The sequence below is a fragment of the Microtus ochrogaster genome, chromosome 1 (assembly GCF_000317375.1).
Source record: "Microtus ochrogaster isolate Prairie Vole_2 chromosome 1, MicOch1.0, whole genome shotgun sequence".
Classification (NCBI taxonomy): Eukaryota; Metazoa; Chordata; class Mammalia; order Rodentia; family Cricetidae; genus Microtus; species Microtus ochrogaster.
Window position 1 is genome coordinate 20,819,432 of NC_022009.1, and position 19,644 is coordinate 20,839,075.

Sequence of the window (19,644 nt, forward strand, 5' to 3'; positions counted from 1 at the left end):
GCCACAATGCATTTTTTTAAGTGTTAATATAGCTGTGTCAGAGCCAACTGCCCATGGTTCAGAAGTACTTCCCCAGGCCTGAGTTGTTGAATTCCTTGTGCCAAGTAAGATCAACATATTGTCCCCATGGTACGGACAGAGTAGCTGAGGTTCATGGGAGTTAAATGGCCCTTCTCAAGATCATATATGGTCAGTAGAGAGTCGGGATTTAAACTCACTTGTAGGCCAGATCCCTCGCTCCATCTACTTCAGCACAGCGAGATGAACTCTAAACTTCACTAACGGTCTCTACTTTGTTCCCCTGGAGTCTCAATTGTGCGTGATCTCTGTTGAGTTTCTCAGACGGGCTCTTTTCCATACAAGGGGCGTGGGTTACTAGGATTCTGAGGACTCACCCTGTGTGACAGATTGCATTTTCAAAGGTATTCAGAATAACGGCTCCAGGCCCATGAGCTCTTCTGGGATTGTGGCTCTCCCTACCCCAAAAGGTGGCACTCATTGAGTAGAGCTGACGCAACATCACGTGACTGCTGAGGATGAATCCGCCATTGATAAGAGCTGACTTGCCACCCTTGGGGTCTCTGGCAACTAGATCTTCTTGCCCCACCCACTGATGCTGCACTGAGCAACTGACCTCTGTCCCGATGGCAGGTTAGGGGCCAGGTAAGCCATTGTTGATGTGAGCTAGGTTGCTCCACTCGGTTTCCCTCCTGACCCCAAATTAGTTGGCAAGAATGGGGGAATCCTGCCTGCCACCCCCTAGTTGTAATTCCTTCTCATTCATGATGGACTTTCACTCCAAATCTACGATTGTCTGTAGTAGGTAGTCCCATTACCCATGAAGGGAACTGACTCGATTCGATCTTAGCTTCTCAATTCCCTGTTCCTACTTCCATGACTGCCAAGTTCACAATATTTTCCTCTTTCTGTTAATTGAGTAAGCAGACATTTTAACTTCATAGAAAGGAGAAACCTCACATCGTGAAGGGCAGCAGAGGACACTGATTGTTCTTCTGCCTCCAAATCAAGAGGCAGAGAGGGGGCGGGGCCAGAGAAAGAGCCCTGGGGAAAGCAGCAGGGAAGTCTGTGAAGGTAGGAGGAGAAGGATTCTTCTGTGATTAGCGGGGACATTGTCCACCAACAGAAACAGTTGTTCCAAGTGTGTATGTGAGAGTTGGGAGGAGACTGGCACAGGAGAAGGAGGTGTGGAGCAATGTGGAAGTGGGACAGAAATCTTCCGGCTTCCGGAGCACTTGGCTAAAGACTTGCTGGCGAGGATGAGGGGGCCAGCATTTCTAACATACAGATTACAGGTCGCCGAAGACACACTTGAGAGCCAGCCGGGAAAACAGTGAATGAGCAAAGAGGGAAAGGCGAGGGGGGAGGGACGGGGAGGGAAATGGAGAGAGAGATAGACAGAAACATGGGATAATTTCTGAGAGGTCCGGGCTTATTCAGGGAGCGATAGTGTCTCTGAGAACCCTGACCAGATTTTTCATGCCCACATGTGTATTGGACGTAGTGGCTGGTAAAGGCAGGGCTCATGAACACCTTCAGTCTTCTCTGGGTTTGTCTGGTACTGGGTCTGCACACACTTAGTGCAGAAGCAATTGTCAATGGTCAAGTGACCACTGCCACTCACTCATGACGGCTCCTAGAGCATCTGGTTGCCACTGGTTCCAGACAACTGTGGAAGGTGACCCTTTCTTCCTAAGTTGCTTTCACATAAGCCCCAGAATGCTGCAGCTTGTCCAGGACGGCTTTCCTAAGAGGTGGGGATGGGGCTGAGAGATGGAGGCTGTCAGACTGGAATCTTCTCCCCCAGGGAGGGAAGAAGAGAGGAAAGGTTCAGGCACACTCACACTTTTGCTTTCTGCACAGCTTGTTACCTGCTCCAAAATCAAGGTCTCCCACAGACTTGCCCTGAATCTTACTCAGCAATATCACACCTCCTCCAGCTACCCAGCCCTTCCCTCCCAGAGCCCTGGCGGGTGTCTAGCACCTGCAGATGGTTTTTCACCCTCACCAGGGAGGGAGTAGGCATATCATTTGTAGCCTTACTTTTCTGATCTCTGTCATGGATTTTGCTTTGTCTCTTGTGCTGATTACCTGCTTCTTAAGGATAGGACCCCAGCTTTAATCCCCTATGGCTGCTAGTGTCTGCTCGGCAGGGCCCTTAGGATCTAGCCAAGAAACCATCCATTCCTTTGCTGTGCTCTACTTAACTCAGGCCTCTCCTGGGCCTCCTCCTTCTCCTGCGGGTTACCCTCTTTCACTTGGTTGAAAGGGGGAGCACTGGGAACAGCCTGAAGGATGATATGAAAGCATTGCATCACGCGTGCAGTAAAGACGTATTAAACACGGGTGCTATACATTGCTCTCCAGCTACAGGAAGGGATTAAGGGGAGAGGCCCTATGTGCAAGGTTGTTACCGTCTATACAAGACTGGACACTAACGGTGGCCTCCGAGAGTCTGTGGCCGCTGTGTTGTAAACTTCTGGTGTGTGCCTCCAGTGCTTCCGCTTGGGATTCTGGCGTCTCCATCCCTCTGGGCACTCTGCTTGTCAGTGTCCCTTGTATGTATGATCATGGGCTCTTGGACCTTGTCCATATGTGACCTTCCGCCCTGGTTTTCGCCACTTTTTTCTGTACTTTCTGTACTATGTCTCCAGCTTCAGATTTTCCATTCTGCTTGACCTCAAGGAGGGGATGTTTAATTATAATGGGGCATGTAATTAATAATAATAATAATAATGTAATTATTGCAGCCAAAGGGGGCTTATGATTGCTGGACTTCACTACTTTGATAGCTGGACCTTGGTAGTCTACCTCAGGAGGAGGAAGTGGTCTAATAAGAGAATAGACTTTGGTGGCTACCTTTGGAATGTGATCTAGCAGTTTTTAGAAAGGCAGAGGGAATGGAGGAGAAGGGCAAAGCCTACCAAAGCCATATTTGCCACACCTGGGCTGGTTAGAGTCCCTCCAGCTACTCCCAGCAATGGATGCTGGAGATACCAGACACTATAACAGCCAGCTCTGTGTGCATCTGGGATATTGTATGTAATTCAGCTCCCCCATGAGACACACCCATCCCATTTGATGCACGGGAGGCCCCCACTCTGCTTGGCTGGTTTCAGCATGGTCTATCCCCAGGCGTTGCTGGAAAACGTGTGGTAGGTTTAGCAGACACTGCTTCCCTCTTCTAGGCAGTGGGGGACTGGCAACCCCTCTTTGTAGATGGGCAAGGATAGTCCAGAAAACAGAGAAAAGACAACTAGAAAGATCATGGACAAGGAAGAAGACAGCACCAATACGATGTCTAGAATTCTTTTGTGGTTCCTATAGCCTTCCAACCTTGTTCATCTCCTCTGTGGTACCCTTTGCTATTACCCAGGCCATCTCTGAGCCATACAAAATGACTCATTCCAAGTACTGGCTCTGATCCTAGTAGGTTTGCCATTTACCTCAGACCATGTGACCTTAGGCAACTGACCTGACCTCTCTACCTCACTTTCTTCGTCTTTACCGATAGGAATAATGACAATACTTGTTTCTCCTGGTGGCTATGTGTGAGTTACTGTATGTGAAGTCTTTGGAATGGTGCCTAGAAAACACTAAGCCCTGTGTGTTTGCTGACTCTGTGTCTCAGGATTTTGTGGCTCATCCCAGAATGCCACCTTCCTTACCTAACTAATGCCAATGGGTTCTCTAGGACTCAGCTCAAGCAAGAGCCATCCGCAAGTCTAATGTAGGGGTCGGGTCCACGGCCCCAGGAATCCCCACAAATACATGCATTGCTGACTTGTGGGCGTGTCTTCCACTGGTTGTGAGCCCACTGGGTACAGCACACATACATGCATGACAGAAAGCAGAATGTTCTTGTGCTGAATGGATGGATAAAACCTTGCTGGAACCTGCTAAGTTCGCATGCTTATCTGGCTGCTCATTCACCCCTTCATTCATTCATAAAAAGCTCTGTGTGAGACTGTGCATTCACGTGGGTACATAGTCTGTGCATGAACGTGGAGGCCAGAAGTCAACATGGAGTGTCTCTCAGGAGCTGTCCACTTTGCTTTTTTTGAGCAAAGTCCTTCATTAGAACCTGAAATTCATGGAGTAGGGTAAACTGGACTACCCAGAGAGCCTTGGGATCGTCCGTCTCCACCTCCCCAATACTGGGATGACAAGCATATGCTACCATGCCTGAGTTCTGGGGGTTGAACTCAGATTTTCAGGCTTATTTGGCAAGAACTTTATGGACTGTGCTGTATCTTCAGTACAACATAACAAAAGAAAAACAAAAGCAAAAAAACAAAAAAACAACCTCTGTTGAGTATCTATGATCAACCAAATGCGTTTTTACTGACATCTCTCCCTAATGAACGAACCCTGGGTATCAGACCTCAGACTCCACTGAGTCAAAGAGGCAGAATAAGCTCTCTCAAATTCAGAGCCCTGTTGTAGTCTCCAAACGTCCCAGCTGGGCTCAGCCAGCCCTCCCGGCATCCGTAGCTGATTGGTGACTTGTGCTGCAGTTTTGAAAGAATGGAAGTGTTCTGCCAAAGAAATTGTTTGAATCTTTTTAAATCTCTTGTTGAAAAACTTTCCAAAGTTTTCGTGTGAGTGCCAACTGCTTAGGTCCCAGTCCTGTTTTAAGAATATTTTTCTGGGGCTGAAGAGATGGATCAGTGGTTAAGATCATTGCTTGCTCTTCCAAAGGTCCTGAGTTCAATTCCCAGCAACCACATGGTGGCTCACAACCATCTGTAATGAGGTCTGGTGCTCTCTTCTGGCCCTCAGGCATACATACAGACAGAATATTGTATACATAATAAGTAAATAAATAGTGTTTTTAAAAAAATATTTCTGTTTCCTGAATGTAAAGATTCTCCAGTTCATGTCGCAGCCCCAGCAGCCATTTTCCCTTTCCTTCTGGGTGCCAAGAAAGCTCAGTGTTTGGCTGATGGCATTGTTGCCTCAGCTAAAAGATTTTCCCAGCATCCCTGTACCTAGGTGTGATCTACTGACCAAGTCCAGGCCAGAGACTTGTATCTTAGTTGTCACTAACTTAAAACAATGGGAATTTATTTGACTTTTCTGGAAGGCAGAGTCTGGCTGTGTCTCTAGACCTGGTCTTCTGTCTGGAGGTGTTGTGATTTTGCTGCCCTGCCTCCCCCTCTATCTGATGGAAGAACTGGACTTCTCTGATTATATTCGGTGACCTGTATAATAACTCTCTCTTGAGGTCCTTACTCACACCTGCAAACCGTTTTTGCTATATAAAGTAACACATTTGTGATTGCAGGGATTGGACTTCTTGAGAGCCATTATTCTGTCTTTCACAATTAGAAGTCGACTATAGGGCTTTCAGGAAACGTACATGATGGGAGGAAGACCTGGGAGGTCACCCTTTGCCTCTCTGTCTGTCTTTTCCCCTCTTTCTCCTTTCTTCCCTTCTGTCCATTCATCCTTCCTTCCTTCTTTCCTTCCTTTCTTCTTCCTCCCCTCTCTTCCTCCTTCCCTATCAAAATCTGGAGTGTGATGTTTTCAATGTCCACTTTGAACCACGAAGTGACCCTGAGGATGGCAGTCAACCACTAGTTGATGAAAGAGGAGCACCGCAGTGTGGATCCTTCATGACCCATGCGGCCCCCTCCAGGCTTTGTTTACCAAATATACATTAATTTTGTTTAACCCACTGCTACTTTTGCCATTATTTTGTTTGTGTGGACCATTCAGATGGATCTAATCCCCGCTGCTCAAAACCAAGAACAACTGTATTCTTAATAAATTACAAGTCTGCTGCTCCAGTCAGCTACTCTATGTAAGGGACAGACAAAAGCCATAGGGATGTATATGAGACAATTACTAAGAGAACGGACAGGAATTCTGTCTCGTGTAGATGAGTCACCAGCCTTGATCTCTGCCTGTGGGCTGAGCAGTAGACCCTCACGATTCTTCTGGTTTCTGCCGTTGTTTCAGAGCTGTGATCTGATTCCACAGTGATGCCCCAGAAGAATCACACTGGACGGAATGGGCTACCAACAAAGCAAGTTCTAGTCTCCATTAGTTCAAAATGGCACTATATGCTGGTTCCCACTCTTTTTTGTTTGGGGGAGAGGAGTTTTGTTTTTCAAGGCAGGGTTTCTCTGTGTAGCCCTGGCTACACACTGGAACTCACTTCTGTTGTTCAGGCTGCAGAGATGGAGTGCTGGGATTAAAAGCCTGTGCCACCACCACCCAGCTGGCTCCCATTCTTTACATACATTATTTACATAAATGTAAATAATGATCAATCACACAGAGTGTGCCAGTCAAAGTAACTACATTAAGAAGTGACCTTAAGAAACAACCAAATCACTGTCCCTAAGAAAATCCAGCCATTATTAGCAACACCAAGTGCAGGATGCTGATTTGGACCAACGATCTCTATCCATTCATCATGATTTCTGGATGTAATGAAATATGGCCTCAGTAGAAGGGCGATAGGAGGAGTCAGGGCTACCTCTCCTTAAAAAGACCCTCCCCACCATTGCAGGCAAACCAGGAAGGGTGAACAACAGACTTAGCTACTTTGTGTTATTTTGTTGCAAACTGTGAACTCTGATCACAGCAGCTGTAGCACAAATTCTAATTGGTCTTAATAAATAAAACCCGGAGTCAGATATTAGGGGGAGAAAGCTGAAGGATCAGAGCAGTGCGGCCAGAGACCTTTGACCTCTACCAATGCTGAGACCAAAGGGGCAATCCTGTCCTCAGATTGTCTCAGATTGCAGGGGTGATCCTCAGACTGCACTGAGCTCCTGTTTCCTGTCTCATACTCGTCTCTCCGCCCAGCCATATCACTCCTGTCTCCACCTCCTTAGAGCTGGGATTAAAGACTTAAAGACGTGGGATCCCGGAGGCTGGGATCACCTTTGTGTGAGTGGTTTTTCTTTTAGACAGATTCAGTTCAAGACCAGGGTGGCCTTGAACTAACAGAGATCCCTCTGCCTCTGTCTCCCTGTCCTGGGATTAAAAGTGGGTGCCACCACTCCCTGGCCTCTAGTGACTTGGCCCTGCGCTCTGATCTTTGCGCAAGCTTTATTTGTTAAAACACAAACAAAATATCAGTATGAGCAGCTGTCCTCCCCAGGCTTCTTCAGCCCACCTCACCCCCACTGTTATTTGGACCCTGAGGTATTCCCTCTACCAGCTCTAGCAATTTTGTTAGCTAATCACCCAGCAATCTAATCCAGGAACCTGCCCTGGGGCAGGAGTGGTGCTGGGGAAATGGAATTGGGAGAGTAAACTTGAGATGATTTTTTAGACTGATTCATCCTTTGCCTAGTTACAGGGCCTCCCCATCTAAGAATGCCCCTTGTGTGTTCTCTGAACAAAAGCCATTTTTTTTTCTTGATCTGGAGTACTCAGTGTGAACAGAGGGTTGGTCAGGAAGACGGCTGGCTCTGATGATGTTACCCTACGAGTCTTGACCACACGATGGAATCTGGAGCTTGCGCTCCCTTCCTGACTGTGTCCACTGGGAAGCAGTGTCCTCACTGCAGGGGATTGCCATGGGCCATCAGCCCCATTGCCAGGGTGCTTTAGGGAGTCTGCTGTGTTTTAATTACAGCAATGCCAGAAAGCAAATTCAAAGCTGTTTTAAGTCCAAAGAGAACACAGAAATACTCGGCTGTCTGTTCGGCTTGGTCATGGGGCTGAGCTATCAGATGGTAGGAAGTGCGGATTTTCCACTGAACCGAGACAGGAATGAGGGACGGAACGTGGCAGGCACCGAGGGGGCCTGGCAGATGCTTCTGTTGTTTTGCTGGCTTATATTCCTCTCCATAGTCACAGGTTAAGCCACAGAAGAGGGCTGGATGGATGCTAAGGCCCTTTCCGGAGACCGGAGGTTTCCAAACTGAGAATGGATGGCTTAGGCGCCCAGACCATCTGTGCTGCTGCCCTCCGAAGGCCCCTGCCCTCTTCTGCACTTCTCTCCTGACCACTAAAGGTGACCTTACCCAGACTCACTGCTTAGGAGCTTAAGGTCCATTCCAACACACCAGCAACTCCTAAGCAACGCCTGTAGCCTTCTCTCTCCCTGAAAAGCTCACGTGTCCAGTGGTCCCCAAACATCTCCGTCTAAGAGACCATTGTAGATCTCAGACTCACATAGACATCCATCCCTAAACCCAGGTTTCTCCCACAACCTACGGGCCCATCTCACTGATCTCAGGCTCCTGTGCATCCTGTTAGTTAAATGAGGATACTGTAGTCGCTGGGACCCCCTTCTAACCACAGGCCAAGCCACTTGCAGTGGACCAGAAGTTTGGCGCCCAAGACAGCACCACCTCAACGCGGCCCTACTACCACACAGCTATTCTACATTTCGCTACCATGGGAGGCCATGCTCCCAGTGTTTGATGTTTCCAACCCTGTAGGGAAGACTCTTCATCATTCTGCTGCCTCTCCTTCTACCTCAACAGGTTTCTCCACAGAGCAGATGAGATCATCTTTGGAGACTATAACTAAGACTCTCCCATTTGTAGCTTTGCAGCAATGCCTGTGGCTCAAAAAGCCCAACTGGACCAGGTGATGCAATCACGTCCTTGTGGCTCTTGGTTTAGTCTGGCTCTCCAGGCTCCAGTTACCCAACTCAGCGTGCCTCCTGGTCCCTGGGTAGATGGAGCTCGTTACTGGGTGAGAATGTTGTTCCTTCCTCTATAGAGTCACACAGGCACGCCCTTCCTGGGCTCAAATCTCTGTAAATGTCAGTTCCCTCAACACCCAACCCCCAGAAGCCCCCAGTCACTCTCCCATCCACCACCCCATTTTACCTTCCTCCTTGAGCTGTCTTGTCTCTGTGTAGGATGTTCGCTGGCACCCCTCCTTTGGAGGATGAACTACGTCAGCCTCATCCCTCAGCCCTAAGGACAATCCTGAGCACATTGATAAATGTTCATGTATGAAAGCAAAATGGTTTTGTTGGCCCTAAAATGAGAGCATCTTCAAGCGAGGTGTCAGGTGTCCTGTGACAATCATGCAAGACAGTGATGTGTGTGGATGCTCTTGAGCTCTCCGTCTCCCGGTAAATATGATGATGGGTCAGTCTGGCAGTTAGTAACTAGGACTTGAGAGCAATACCCTGTCTTGTAGAACCTACGTGTGTTTAATAGTAAAAGTCTCCCGAAGACCAGTTGACAGATCCGTCTGGGAAACAAATGCCTCCTCCCCTCTCTTGTGGGTTGGACTGTCTCCATTGGTCTCTCTAAAATGATACCAGAAGATAAGTATGGGGGAACTGGAATTCATATTGTTTCTTCGCTAGGTGGTCCAAGCCTGACTGTAATCCTTCAGTCCTGTCTGGTCACCCTCTTCCATAGGAACCACACTTTCTGGGTTCCACCCTTCCCTCTCTTGACACCATATCCCCCCTGTTGTTGCTGTAACACAGGCCACTCCTCCAGCGACACTTGCCCCTCACTGTTTCATGAACTGTCCCGGCTATGGGGTTCAGGGACCCAGCCAGCATCACCTGACAATGCTTTCCACGAAGCATGCCATTTGGTGAGAGTTGCGAGCTTTTTCTTTTTCTCCCGCCTTCCCTCCTCATCTTTAAGATCACTTCTTAACCACAGAGGGCTCAAACCACCCAGCAGCTGGAAAGAAAGGCCATGCTGGGTATCCGGGAAATGACTGCAACTTGCTCAGGCCATCCTCCACCCTCCTTCTGCTTAGACACACCCCCTTCTCCCTGTTCTTATAAGCAAGTAAACCAGATTACTTCTAAGCAGTAATCTGGGAACAGTTAAGCACTGCATAACACTGATATCTGATGATAGCAGATTTAGATTAAGCATTCTTTCCTCAAACTATCTCCGCAGCCTGGGCTGATTTTTGTCATCCTTCAGGATTTGAGGGGCGGGGACCTAGTACAGAGGCACTTGCGTATGTTTTCGAGCAGTGGGTACTATATGCATGTGTGCGGGTGTGCTTGAGTGCATGTGAGTGTGTGTGTGTGAGCATGTATGCTAACAAGAAAGGGGTGATTCCTATATGTGGGTGTTTCAGGCGCAGCTAAGGAGGGAGCCTGAACTCTCAGGGAGATGGGGGGACTAGAGTAAGAGACTGAAAGGGTGAAGAGAGGGCTGGAGAGATGGCTCAGCGGTTAAGAGAATTGCCTGCTCTTCCAAAGGTCCTGAGTTCAATTCCCAGCAACCACATGGTGGCTCACAATCATCTGTAATGAGATCTGGTGCCCTCTTCTGGCCTGCAGGCATACATGTAGACATAATACTGAGAATACTGTATATATAATAAATAAGTTTTATTAAAAAAAAAGGGGGGGTGAAGAGACCTTGCCTCTCTTCCTCTTGTGGTCCCTGTGGTTGAGGGACTGAAAAGATGACCTAGAAAGCATGATGCCACTGAGAAAGCCTGGCTCATGTAGTCTAAAAGCTCCCTTGGTTTCAAGGGACTTGCTTGATTTCTTTCACAAGTCCTCCAAAACTGGCCTTAATCCCATACCAAAATGTTGAGAGACACAGCTTTTGGGGCCTGGGGATGAAGGAGTGGGGTAAGGATGCGCAATGTGGCCGGACTGTAGCTACGTCATGGTGGAGAGAAACTTCGAAGTTTCTGTCTAATCACAAGCCAAATTCATTTTACTTTTTTAAAAAATGAAACTCAAGTCAGAAGCTCAAACAACCATTTTTAAAGGCAAACATTCCAACACAATAAAACCCCAAGACAGGCTGGTTTGATGCTGCATACTGAGAGATGACAATAGAAAGTATTAAAAAGTCTTTGTTTCCATAATGAAGCCATTATGTTTCTGTAAAAGCAGAAAACATTGTATGTACAGTAAAAATATGCAATACAATAAATAGTCTTGGATCTGAGCTGAGTTTTCTTAGGCCTTTGCTAGGTTTGTGTGGCATGAAGGTACGTGCGGTGCAAAATGTGTGTATGTTCAAAACCAAGACTGCAGTGACCTTATGCAATGCAGTATGGGTAAGGGCTGGCAGGAACACCCAAGATTCATGGCATGTTGCTTCTGAAGTCATGTTTGGCCATTGCACACCCAGAAACCTTTTACTGTTCTCAATTTCTCATGCCTGTCCCCTCTGCCACCTGGGTCATGGCCTCCAGTTTAAGAGACTGAGCCAGAGACTGAGCCATGATGAATCAGCTCCCAGACATAGGCAGGGCCTACAGGAAGGTCCATGAGGGTATCTGGAGAGGTCAGGGGCTCAGACCGAGGAATGAGACCGAGGAGACGGTCACATCTTACTGTTGGGGGAAACAGAAGATTGCCTGAAGCTATCCATGATGGTTCTCCTCTAGCTTGCTGGTTTGTTACTGTTTATTTGTTGGAGGTAGGGTCTTGCTGTGTTGCCCAGACTGGCTTCCAGCTCCTGGATCCTGAGCATCCCACTGCCCCTGCCTTATCCCTCTAGCTTCTGACATTCATTTTTCTTTCTGTTCTCTGTGGGTGGATCTCTGCTCTGTGGGCTCACATAAAGCTTTGTGTACAGAGGACCAGACCGTACTGGCGGCTTTCCCTCCTTTCCCTGTCACAGGACTGGCTCTAAACACACCCCAACCTGAGCACATAAATGTGAAGTGTGGGCCGCTTCCGGCTACTGTGTGGGAGTCCTTGGCTCTACATCTAACCTACTTCCTCATTGTTTCCTGTTGATCCTAAGTGAGTCATTCTTTCTGATTGGGTCAGCTCAAACTAGGAATTGCCATGTCTGTGGCCTCATAGCACCCCAAAAGGACTCCCATGATAACCCTTGCAAGGTCCTAGGGCACCCATGCCTTTAGGACAGAACCCTGGAATGTTCATCATTGCAAGCATGGTTGTGGGAGGGGCATGGAGCACCTCTGGCATCCTTCCCGGTAAATAGATGAAAATGTTTTAGTGAGTGATAGTAGTCCTGAGGGCAACAGTAAAGTTACTTTTCGTCAGACTTTTACTGTGCCGGCCGAAAAAAAAAAAGCTCGGCCATTTCCGGGCTCTACCTCACAGACAAAAGCTAAAACCGGAGACCAACAGGCAGATTCCCCAAGGGTCACAGAGCTGGTGGGGGACAGGAACCCAGATTCATATCCACTGACATCCTGGTGGTTTCAGGGGAGGGGCTGAGGGCTTGGCGACAGTGAGGTTCGAGAGGAGCGCTAAAGCCCCTTCCCGTGTTTTGTCTCAATAACCGGAAATGGATCTGAGAGTGGATCTTAACCCAGAAGAGAGCATGCTGGGCTGGCTTAAGAAGGGCCAGCTCTTCTGTGCGAATGAGACAGGACAAGATGACAATGCCAGGAGAATGACCTCGAGCCTTAGAATGATGTGACACGTGACATGCAGGGGAAGGCTACCAGCTCTGCTGCTCTAATAATGAGGCTGTGTGTGGCTAATCAGAATGGGGGTGACTAAGTGCTGCCTAGGGACTGATCCCCCCTCACTCCCGCTTATCCTCACATCCCCCTCATCTCCTCAGAAAAACTTTAGCCTCCAGGAACAATTAAAATGTAAAATGTGCACGAATCACATTTCGGATTTAAATTTGCACATGCGAAGTGACCAGTAGGCAATGGGAAGACAATAAGACCCCAAGACTATCAGTCACCCATCTACCAATGGCTCCCTTCCTCGAACCGGCTACCCTCCCGGCATTCCAAGCGAAGCTCCCCACGCCTGCGAACATCGATGGATGTTGCCTGGATGCCAAGCATTAGGTCAGTTCTTTCTCAGAGCACTGACTGACCCTGCTTATTCGTTTTTCCTCTCTCCTTTTTAGTGGTAGGCAGTCAACAGCAGCCACCCTAGGGAACTGTGGCTCCTCCCACCGTGGCTGCGAGCCGAGCCTCCATTTCCCGGGGCCTAATCAAAGTGGCCACATCCAGTCTTGCCTTTAATAAGCGGATTGTGGAGCTAAATCCCTCACGTTCTCAGTCTCACCCTGGATGCTTTTGATTGACAAAACTAATCTCTCCTCCGCCCCCATGTCTGCTGCTGCCCGCATCCTCTTGCAAATCATGTACCCAGCTGCTGACAATTAGATATAAGACTTGGGATTCGGGCGCGGGAGGGTTATGAGGTTATGAATCAATTGTGGGGGCTCCGGGTGAGATAACAAACCAGGAGAGCCCATCTCAGGCACCTCACCACAGCCCTCAGCGCCTCCTGGCTGATTTATGGGTTGGTAATAACCTCGCCTGGTCTCCTGCCCCTGTTATTTTTCATAACACACAGGGAAGCCTTAAATTTCAGAGTCCGAGCTGGCTGGGTGGGGCTATGGGGAGAGCACTTGCCCAGGGCTTTCCCATGGTCCATTGTCTTGGCTGCTGTGCGATCACTGGGTTCTTGAGAATTATGGTTGTCACAGGCTCCTAGAGGCCGGCAAGCAGTTTTTAGGACCCGAGAGAGGTGGTCCCGATAGACCTTGCGTTTGGCGAGAGGTTTTCAGATCAAGAGTCCAAAATCTTAATTCCGTGTGTGAGTTAAATTCCTCCAACATGATCCAAACTAAGTCTGATGACTGGAAGATTTCCTGTGAAGGGACTTGACAGTAGGGTAGCACTCGTTACAGACGAGAAGTGATTTAGCCCTGACTGGAAGGTGGAAGACAGGGGACAGGCTTGGGGGTGGACAGTATCCAGAGGCAGAAGGCTGGAGACCTGTCTTCCCCTCTTGACCTTCATTCACCTCTCAGAACTCTCTGATGTGACAGTCAGCACGGAAGTGCTGAAAAGATGGCTTTGAAATGCTAACACTTTGTAAAGTGTTCACCTGTTGAGATTTCTCCTCGTAAGAGCTGGGCTGCTCTTAGAGAAACCCATGGCCATAGACCAGAAGCCTGAAAGAGTTCATCAGAAGCAGCAGCATTCCAAAAGTGCTTGCATAAGATGCTGGTGTTAGCTGGTGTCTACATTGATCTTTCCTTTCTTCTTCCTGTTTCCCTTCCTTCTTTCCTCTCTCCCTTCCGATCTCTGCCCATCCCTTCCTCTGTCCTTCCATCCCTTCTTCCCTCTTTCTTTCTCCAGCCCTTGGGATGAAGTTGTAAAGAGCCCACCAAAGGGGAAAAAATGTTCAATTGAACTTGTAATGAGCATGTGCGCGGGGGTGATTATGTAGCATATGATGCATATTTGAATACAACTACTGGTGAATAAACTCTTGTTAAACCCCACCTCCATGCCAGGTGCTCTGCTCACTGTGTGCCAGGAACAGAACAGCATAACGGAGTCCCTCTCCGTAGGTGCTGATGCTCATCAAAGGCTAGGAGTTAAATTGCATCTTCCCCCAGAACCTCGGAATGTGATCTCATTAGGAAACACAGCTATTATTAGTATAAGTAGTTAAATCAGGAAATTAGGGTAGTCCTTGAGATAGTGGGATTTGTGCGTCCTTATAGGAAGTAAACCTTCAGCAGAGCGTGTACCAGGGGAATACCTCATGGAAGTGGATGCAGGTATCAGGATGTTGGGTGAGTCCAGTATAGGTGATAAAATATGAGCTGGTGACAATTCTGTCTATCTTTATCATCCCTGTGCCTTCTTGCTCCATCTGCTTGTTAAGTGACTGTTCAATTCGTCATGACTTTCCTCAGCGAACCGGTGACCAAACTACCACTATTTGACAATGACAATGGCATTAAGCTCTTCCTCACACTGTTCCGTGATCCTGTGTCCTTCCCACTGCCAGCTAGCTACTCACAATGCCTGGCTTAACATTTCTTCTTCATTTAACCTTCCGCTTCCGGCGTGACAGGCTTTCTTTTGTAAAATGAAGGCACAAAAGGAAGTCCTACAACTGTAAAGATGCCCTACATAGCCTGTCTATTCATCTGATCAATGGAGACGCTAAATCACACCGTGAAATTTTATAGCAAGTACTATTGTACAACTCAGATTATAGGAACTACTCAAGAAATATTTATTAAGATTCAAATGAGTAGGTTTTCAAAAGCAGAGGAGGAAGGGGAGCTGACCAAAAAAAAATTAGCTTAATAGTTGATAATAGCAACAACCATTAAATTGATTCCTCTGCTTCAGTGAAAAGTTCAATATAGAATATCAATTTCCCACATATTTTTTCTTACAACTACTGGAGATGATTGTCACCTCTAATACAGTCAGAATGTGAAGGGGGAAGAAATTTGGTATGAGAATGCCTGATTTGTAGCTCTGAGCACAAAAAAATACTAATATGTGACCTTAAGCTTCTCTGGGACCGATCTTTTAAATGGTTATTATAATGACAGTATTTTTGTCGATATTGTACACAATAATAGGAACAAATGCTTGCTCTAGAACAGAACTTGGGAAATGCCACTGCCTGTCACAGCATTGCCACCCACCTGGGAAGTGGTGGAGAGCCAGCCTCCCTGTGACAGGTGCACAGAGACCCTAAGCAGGTACATGACAACACGGGTGGATGGACTCCTGGGATGGATGGAGGTGTAAGGTAAACTCAGTTAGACTTGGCTGTGGTAGAAACCATAGCATCTTTCCTTGGGATCTTAAAACCGTTTCCTCAAGAGAAATGGTGAGGGTTGAAATGATTTTACCAAAGACTTCAGGTGTCAGTACCACAGTATACAATCTACCAGGTTTCTGGAAACTTGCAATCTGCAGATGACCATCAATCTGCATGGATTCATCTCTGTCCACTTTGCATGGATGGCAACTGATCCAGTACCTGGGGAAGACGGAGGAGGGTAGCTCACACTAAGATCTCCTTGGGTTCTCATGTCTGAGTGGCAGCATCCTAATCAAATTCCCTAAAACACAACCCATGATTTTGTAGGATCCTCCTTTAAACCAGAAACAAAACCCCCTTAGATACTGGGGTTTACTCAAATCTCGTTTGTATTTACCGAGTGTGCACGCAGCATGGGAACTAAGCATGAGAGGTCACTGAGTCTTCCTCTACCAAGCACATAAGGAAACATAAAGAGGTGATGTGGGTTTCCGCTCCTGATATAGGACTTCGGTGAACATCCCCAAGGTGTCGATAGAATTCCAGTTGCAGTTCCAGGGACCACAGATGGCCAGAGTGTGTGGCAAGCTCAAGGGTAGTGGTCCAGCATCATGAGTGAGCCCCCCTCTGCCAACCCTTTGAGACAAAACTGGGACTGGGGATGTAGCTTAGTTGGTAGGATGCTCACCTAGAATCTCTGAAGGCCTGGGTTTGACCCCCAGCATTGCTTCAGCTGGGTGTGAGGGTATCAGGAATCTCAGTCCTCAGGAGACAGAGGCAGAAGTTAGTCATCCTTGCTATTTAATCAGTTCTAGACCAGCCAGGCTACCTAAGACGAAACATCAGCACAACTATACCCAGCCCTGAGACATCTGCCTTTGTCACCACTGTTTGCTTCCAAGAAAACAAAAATTCTCAGGACAGGAGAAGCTGCTTGGAGTCCCTCTTACTCTCTCTACTTCTCTCTGAGAGGCCAGATTTATTTGTTTGTTTGTTTGTTTATTTACGTTTTTTTTTTTTTTTTGAGACACGGTTTGCTCTGTGTAGCCCTGGCTGCCCTGGAATTCACTCAGGAGACCAGGTTGGCCTTGAACTCACAGAGGTCCACCTGCCTCTGTCTCCCGAGTGCTGGGATTAAAGGCGTGCGCCACCACATTGACACACATTGCCTCTCTGTTCTTGAAAATGAAATGTCTTTCTTTGCAAGGCATCTAAAATGTTCTGTGAGCTTCAAATAGTTCAGCGATGAAATAATAATTAGATGCTTCTCCTCTGCCCAAGATAACCTAAAGTTATCAACTTAAATTATTTCCAGAATTGTTCTTTTTCATTTCTACATGCACTTACATATTGCATAATTAATAAAAATAGGAGTATTTTTTGCTGTAAAATATTATTTCACCATATATTCTCTTCTTGATGTGCTTTTTCCACTCAACATACTAGTTGTTCAATAAATATTATTCCATGAATGAGCCATGATTCATAGACTTTCTTGTGAGAGGAATTTTATATTCATCTCAGATGCCTGCTCACATATAAATATAAACATGTTTATATGTAAAAGATACAGTAGAAAGGTGTACTATAACACATGAAGCCCAGAATGTAACTGCTGATAAACACATGCTTAAATACAGGTGACAGTACACATGCAGTGGAAGGTACGTGGGTACCCTCTGGTGTGGTCCATGTGTATTCCTGTATTGTGAGTTAATAAATTAGTTTCATAAGCCGGGCGGTGGTGGTGCACGCCTTTAATCCCAGCACTCGAGAGACAGAAGCAGGCAGATCTCTGTGAGTTCAAGGCCAGCCTGGTCTACAAGAGTTAGTTCCAGGACAGGAACCAAAATATAAAAATAAAAACTACGGAGAAACCCTGTCTCGAAAAATCCCCCCCCAAAAAATTAGTTTTAGTGGACTGGGGAGATGGCTCAGTTGCTAAAGTGTTTGTCACACAAACATAGGGATCTGAGTTCAGATGTCCAGGACCCACCTAGAAGCTAGAGTTCACTTAAAAGCTAGGTATGGTTGTGTTCCTATAGTTCCTGCACAGAGAAAACAGACCCAGGTGGTTCCCTGTGGCTTACTGGACAGCCAGCCAACCAACCAGCCAGTCTAGCTGAAGAGACGAGCCCAGATTCAGTAAGAGACCCTATCTCTGCACACCTTTAATCCCAGCATTCGGGAGGCAGAGGCAGGTAGATCTCTGAGTTCAAGGTCGCCTGGTGGTCTACAGAGTGAGTTTCATGGCAATCAGGGCTACACAGAGAAACCCTGTCTCAAAAAGCCACAAAGACAGACAGATAAACAGACAGAGAGAAGCCCTATCATGAGGTCCCTATCAGGAAGAAGATGCTGGCATTCATCTCTGATATACAAATGCATGTGAAAACACTCGTATGTGATCTCACAGAAACACATACGGAGCACATACAGAGACAAACACGCATGCAGTCAGCCTCAGAAAGACAGCTTCCAGGCCAGTGTTTTGGGCTCTCGGGAATAGAGAGTAACTGTGCTGCCTGTGTTATGCTGTGGGCTGTTACCAGTCATTAAGTCCCCACAAGGCATCTTGACTAATATAACATCTCAGATTCAACTGTGGAAACAAAAGGCTGTGATTATTTTCTGATAGAGCAGAAAAGACTCTTCTTCAACTTCTTTGTGTAGGAGGAAAGAAAGGAGGATCTCTGGGGTTGGTGGAGCGAGAGGAAAGACAAAAACGAGAAAGAAAATGCTTGCTCCTGCTGCTGTGGGACTGCTCCTGTCTGGCTCCAGCATGTCTGGCTGGGACACTTTCATAATCTTATGACATTATTTGCCTTCCCTGCTTGCTCTGGGGCAGAACCACAGTGGTTCACTTCCTTCCCCAAAACGGAAGTAGGCCACTTGTGGGTCTGACCTTAGAAGCTAGTAAGAGTGTCCACCTATCCCTGAGCATCTTCCAAAACGTTTGCTATATGCCACAATATGGTACCCACTGTGTGTGAGGGACCCAGGGCAGTGATGGCACAGCAGATAAAGTATCTCTGGCCAGCATGGCCAGGAATAGTAGCGTAACAGTCCCCACATGGCATGGCCACTGTCATGGTCACTGTACCATAACACAAAACCCAGCTCTGTGGTCCCCAAAGTGTTAGGGGGAGAAGGAAAAGGGACTTTTGTGACTTTATCTTCCTTACACGGAAAGTGCTTCACTGTGATTCTTTAGCTAGGTGCATGCACCCAGGGCATGGTGGAGCCATAGAATAATTGAGCCCGGAACTGAGTGCCAAATGGGGCAGAAATCCAGACAATGGTGCAGGGTGGCTGGGGGCGGTGGTGGGTAGGATAGCAAGGAAGGAGTTTCAATGCCAATGAATACTAATTAGTGACATGGATATTAATGATGACAGTAATTAACAGGGGAAAGGAAGGGCTGTCATTGTCCCAGGGTGAGCAATCAATCTTGGCAGGTGATAAATAATGGCTGAGCAAGCTCGGCGGCGGAAAGATAATCCTCAGGCCCCGGGAGAGCCTGGCGATACTGGAAGCCTTGCAGTTTCCAGGCAACCCACAGAAAAGAACTATTTTTCTTTAAGGGGGTAAAACAGGTTAGTGTCTCTCCCCCACTCCCAAGTTGGGATTACAGTTCTTATTTGATGTCTGCTTTGTTCTGCATTTCCTAGGACAAATGCAGAACCTCTGGAATTTGGGGGAAATGAGCACGCACTCACGCGCATGCGCACACGCACTACTTTAGAAATGGACTCCCTCTCAAAGGATGTGAATGGGCCAGAGTGTTCTCACATCCAATTTCAGCTCACGGATGTGGTCCGGAAGCAACGGCAGGAGCCTTCTGAGTCTTGCTTTGGAGGCCAAAGAGTGAGGAAATGGCATTGTCAATGAGGGTTGGCCCGTGGGCCAAGACCCGGAGGAGGAGGGTAGGCCCCTGGTGGTTACGCTGCACTGTCTCAACTCTTCCATAGAGCCACACAGAGACCAAATGTCCAGGCTTTCCAGACAGCAGAGATCTTACTTCCAGTCAGGGGTCAAGTGTCTAAAAGTTTTAACTCCCAAGAAAATGGTACCTCAGTAAATTCCTTTGCTGGATCTCATTCGCCTGGGTGGGACCAGGGACTAGATTAACACACACACACACACACACACACACACACACACACACACAC

General features: G+C 47.4%; 1 protein-coding gene across 3 annotated transcripts in view; it reads left to right on the top strand.

Annotated features, from left to right (window-relative positions):
- The window catches only part of Rgs6 (regulator of G protein signaling 6), a 545,705-nt gene that overhangs the window by 414,931 nt on the left and 111,130 nt on the right, over positions 1 to 19,644 (top strand). The gene's annotated exons all lie outside the window — the stretch shown is intronic.